Here is a 5,659-nt window from a genome sequence, read left to right on the forward strand (position 1 = left end):
CTTTCCCTATCCTCTACCTTTCTTCTCCATATGACTCACATAATGAGCATATCAGAGAAGCAGAAAGAACAGCAAGCAAAACCTCATGAGAAGAGCAAAGAACCTTTCCCTTAAAGCAATGGAGCAGGACAGTCCCTCAATATAGAAGAATGGGGCTTGTCTGTGTGGCATATCATGTCCACTTATATTTGCAGCCTTCAATTCAGTGATCAGTTCAAATCAGCACAACCTTGCATTTCAGGGTGAACTCCCCTTGGAAAAGGTTCCTGCCCTGCAGATGAGATCAGAAAGGGTAGAGAAACACCACTTACCACACCCACATTCTGTGAAACCCCTATGACTACTCCTCATTTCTTCTCACCCCACACAGGAGCTGTCACTCCTACTTGTTCACACAATCCCTGCCACTGACTGTGTCACTGCAAATAACAAGGGCAAAATTATTATCTCTGACCTTGAACACTGCAGCAGCAAAATTAAATTTTGTCCACTCAGTTTGGAAATTTGAAGCAGCTCTGCCAGAAACAAAGCACATGGAAATCATGTCTGCATTTCCTTCCATCTTGAAGGAGCAGTGTAATTTTAGAAAAAAAATAAGTAAACATCACATTAAAAAAAACAAACCCCAACACTTCTGTGAGACCAACTTTCATCCTGTTATCCTTTCAAAGGGACTGTTATATCCACAGCAATTTAACTGTGAAACCAATTTTAAAATATTTAAACAATACACTTAGTATATTTCTAGAGAGTGATGTCTGGCCTCTTGCTGCTGACCAAGAGATATCCTGTAAAGGAAGTAGCTAATCACTGTCTCCTTGGAAAATGTTTACAAAGGGAGTTTGGGATGATGTTATCTACATCCTGTTTAAGTAGCTATTTTGTTCTTTTAAATCAGATGGTGAACCAAAAAGAAGCATTCTTAGCAGTATTGTTATGCTTTTCCTTTCTGTATCTTGAGTTTCTAGATAGTTATTTCAAGGGTACCAGCTGTTTTTCACCTTGTCTATCCATACGTTATACACACACGTTTTAAGAAATAAGGTGTTTTGTGCTATTCTTATCAAAATCAGTTGGTAAACTGTATGTACACGTAAGCAAGCGAATAAAAACTGATCAAATATGTTAATTCTGAAAGACCAAAAAGGAAAGAAAGCTACCTTGCTATGGACTACTGGAGGGAAATAAAAGTTATGATGACAACACTGTTGTACTCAGTTATACTAAATAAAAAACTTGTCTTTCCCTCATATCAGAATTAAATGTGATTTTGGTTTCATTGATGCAGAATACAGATTTCAGTTTGCTATATCATGACCTTTCACTGCATATTGCCCCACTGTGTGCTGCTTTTGAAATTCATGAAGGAAATCATATCTTGTTTTATGGTCAAAGGCAATATTGACACCCACAGACATGAGACATGAATTTTGAAGTTCACAAATCTTCAAGGGACCTCTCTGCATGGTTACACTGTCATAACTGCAGTGGCTTAAAGACACAGTCAAGACAAGATTTTTAGGTATAGATAATTCCTTTTATTAGACCAGGTAGTATAATATAGGAAAAAGTACACAGATTTCCAGATGTTGCGGTTTTTAAAGTTTAGTAAATTTTAGCTTTCAACATGATTTCCTATAATACTACTGCATTCTGTTTGGGAGGTCTGGATGGATGGGCAGCTAGATACACACCTGGTGAAGAGCAGTTTGAATGGTCAGGCTCGTGGGGTAGATGTTGTACTGTAACTGGAGACCAGCAGTGAGTTGCACAGGGGTCTATGCTGTGACCTGTCCAGTTTAACAGTTACCAGCAGTGCTGGGGGAGCTGGTGCAGTGCTCTCCCCTCAAGCTGATGCAGGCAGCATCAAATTGGGATGACAATTCAATACACTCGAGGCCAGGGCAGCCACCCAGAGAGACCTAGACAGGCTGGAGAAATGGACTGATCAAGGACAAATGCACAGTTCTGCACCTAGGAAGGAAGAGACCTTTGCAACCAATATAGGCTGGGTACTGGTGAGCAGGGAAGCAGCACCGCTGGAAAGGAGGTGGAAGCAGGCAGAGGCTGCACACCAGCCAGCAGTGTGCCCTGACAGCAGAGAGGGCCAACAGCACCCCAGGCTGTGCTCACAGGCACAGAGCCAGCACACAGAGAGAAGTGATTACACCACCTCTAGATGGATCCAGTTATGGGTGCCCCAGCGCAAGAACGACATTGAGAAACTGGACTGCCTTCACCAGAGGGCTACTGAGATTGTTGGAGGCCAGAGCACTTGTCCTGAGAGGACAGGCTGAAGGAACTGGGCCTTTTCAGCTTGGAGAAGAGATGGCCTTCAGGAGAGATGCAAGAGCAGATTGACTACTTCTGAGAATACTATTGAGAGGGAAGACAGTAATTAGATTTTTTTTTTTAATTTTCAAGGGTTTTTTTTAACCATGAGATCAGTCAGATATTCTAACAGGTTGGTCAGAGAAGCTGTGCAGCCTTCAGACTTGGAGGCTTTCAAGATCCAGCTAAATAAAGCCCTGAGCAACCAGGCTTCATCCCACAGCTGGCCATGCTTTGAGCAGAAGGCTGGGCCTGAGGTCCCTTCCAAACTCAGACATTGTGTGATTCTGAGATTCTCTACAGAAACCCTTAAGTCTACTCAAAATCTTGTAGCTTTTTAACTGTGCCAGTTGGTCTGATAAAAGTTACTGCCTTTACCCACAAGCTATGTCTTGCCTATAATTTCCAAGACTAAAACCCACAGATATTCCATTAAGTGGCAGCATGTTCACACTTACATGGGTCATTACTAGGACTGGACTCATTCAATCTATCCCACAGACCTTTGGCATTTGAAGTGGACAAACTTACTCACCGTAGCTGTAACAATCAGCCTGAGTGTTCACTGAGAATGGTGGTGAATCCATGGCTGGCAAGTAACCCAAAAAATGCTATGGCAAAATCAAAATCCAGCAAATCCAAGTATCCAATGTTCTACTCTAGGTCCTGGCAGTTTTTCTAAGCTTATCCTTTTCTGCTTTCATGAATTCTAGTCGTGGCTCTCTTTCACCTTGTTTAACTAAAGGCTGACTGGTGGATGCTAATGTTTAACTGAAGCAACCCTTACAGAAGAAATGCAAGTATAGAGTAGCGAGAGAATTACTCGAGGTCTGATAACCTCAATGGGGTTATCAGACCAAAACCTTCACAAACTCTGCTACATTCTAAAAATGAAAATGTCTGATAAATTGGTGAATGTACCCAAAGCCTAGATCATCCTGATCAAAAGGGATGACCCAGGCTTGGAAGAGACACAAGAACCTCTCCACTAGCTCTAACAGAAATCAACACACCAGCAAACTGTTTTAAGAGTTTTAAGGGCTACAAACTTCAATTATAACAGAGAAGTACATTTAGATGATACCTTAAATAGGGCTGACAATACGGGACAGAAAAACTTCAGATGAAGTTTTACATGTGCAATTGCTAGCAGGCTCTCACTGAGGACAATTTGTTAAATCCAATGACTCTGATTACTACCTCGTTTGCGTAAGATTTTGCAAAGGTGTTGACTTTTCATACAGTGACTCTTCTTAGGTTTCTATTTGCTATTCTTCTTCCCAATTATGTTAGCAAGCTTTTCTCCTTTTGTGGAATTGCTTCATATACTATATTACCTGGCTTGCCTCTCTAATGTTGTCGACTCACCCTGCCACATATCAGATGCTCTGTCAGTGCCAAGGAACCTCCTCATTCATGATCCCCCACCACAAGGACACAGAAAAGCTTTCAGAATGAGGCTGTGCTTTTACAATGATCTATGTTAAACAGATCTAAGTGAACGCTACTGGAAAAATGTGTGGTCTTGCTCTCTTGCCACTGTTTGGTTGTGGCAGCAGTTGAGCTAATGTGAGTGGGTGGTGAAATGAATTAAATAATTAGTACTGTATGGCAGAACAGGTACAATTTTTATTTAGGTTATGTGAGTTTATTTTTTTGCTTGGATTAATTTTTGTGTTCAACCCACTGTTTGGTAGTACATGCTCTACTAGTTGACCCATTGTAAGGAGCAGGTATGGACCCAGAAAAAATAGCAAATTGAATGAGCTTAAAATAAGATTTGAAAGCATAACTTTAAGAAAACTATTTTTACTCTGATTCAAGGCCAAGCCATGTTTGTGGACTTGCAGTAACTTGGAGGGAAAAACTTGTATCTTGAAGTACAGCTGAACTCCAAAGATCCAGCTTGACCTGAGGCAGTAAGTTGGTTCTTTCACTTGGTTCTAATGGTAAAATCCAATTTATAAGTTACTATTGTTGCAAAATCTTTCAGGAATCTGAGCACAAGTGTACAAAAATGCCTAGCTGGTCATGTTCCCTTGGGAGCACTATGGTCCATCCTAGCCATTGTCATCTTGCAACTGTTAGTGTGGCTCCTTTGGATCATAAGTTATACTTTACAGCAATTAACTACTGATTGAAGCTCTGAGAATAGAAGAAATGTCTTGCCTTTCCACAGAGCAAACCTCTGATCCTCTGAGAACACAAACCAAGCATGAATCTACTTTACACTAGGAGATCATTTCAACTGGAGAATGTCACATTCAAGGATCAATATGTCAGACTGCTGTCTGGGCATGTAATTTACAACTGAATATTTGTATGAGATTGTGTACTGTAAGATTTACTTATGGATTACCTTCAGGCCACAAAGCTGGAAAGCACTTGTTCTTTCAAACCTCCATTTATTTGTGTATGCATGCATGCATGTGAACTTCTCAAGGAAAAAGCGTTAAAGAAAAAGGCAAGATGGCTGGGATGTAGTTCTCTGAAGTACAATTCAGTCAGGAGATTGGCTTAACAACACGGCTGCCACAGAGCACAACATACGTGATCTTGGATATATATTACTGTATTTGTGTTTCTTAAACGACAGTGACCTTCAAGCTCTATGCTAGGAATGAGCTTACAACTCACTAAAAAGAATGTCACCTACTGAATGTGATTGCCAGGAATATGTAGGGTGTTTCCTTTTACCTGGAAGCAAAAGTCAGGTTGCCCCAGTCCCTGTTGTGATAATGGTATTTATCACTGCCTCTGAGAAAAGCCAGGGAGCAAAATTGATCATTTTGGAAACCTGAAGAGAAATGTGCCCTGGTTGTTGGCAGAAAATTACTTTGAATACCTGAACCTTGTCAGTTAGTCTTAAAGAATCAGTTCATGAAATCCGTGTGAATCTTGGTGTCAGGCACATTGGCATTATGATGACTAAGTAATGTTTAAAAACATAAACTGAGCTCTAAAACAAGATCTTGATAATGCAGCATCTCTGGGACCCTGTACTTTTGCACTGCTCCGTTGAGTGTATTTCTCAACAAAAGACTATTTGGGCAGTTACAAGATACAGGGTAACTTTTCCCCTTCAGATTTCTTGCCTGGCCATTTCTTCTCAGAAGTGGAAAAGTTGACAACATCGAGTTGGAAGAGCTCTCAGAAACTCCTAATCGTGATACAAGAACCATGAAAAACACTGGGGCCTCTTTCCTTGCTCTTCAATTAAACTAGAGGGACACTGTAAGGTTAAGCCTTTAAAATGGCAATCGTCAACGTGGGCATCTCAGTTTAGTGCCTCCACCTCAGCATCGCACAGAGGCTCACTTGGTGAGCC

The sequence above is a fragment of the Corvus brachyrhynchos genome, unplaced genomic scaffold (assembly GCF_000691975.1).
Source record: "Corvus brachyrhynchos isolate BGI_N302 unplaced genomic scaffold, ASM69197v1 scaffold115, whole genome shotgun sequence".
NCBI lineage: Eukaryota > Metazoa > Chordata > Aves > Passeriformes > Corvidae > Corvus > Corvus brachyrhynchos.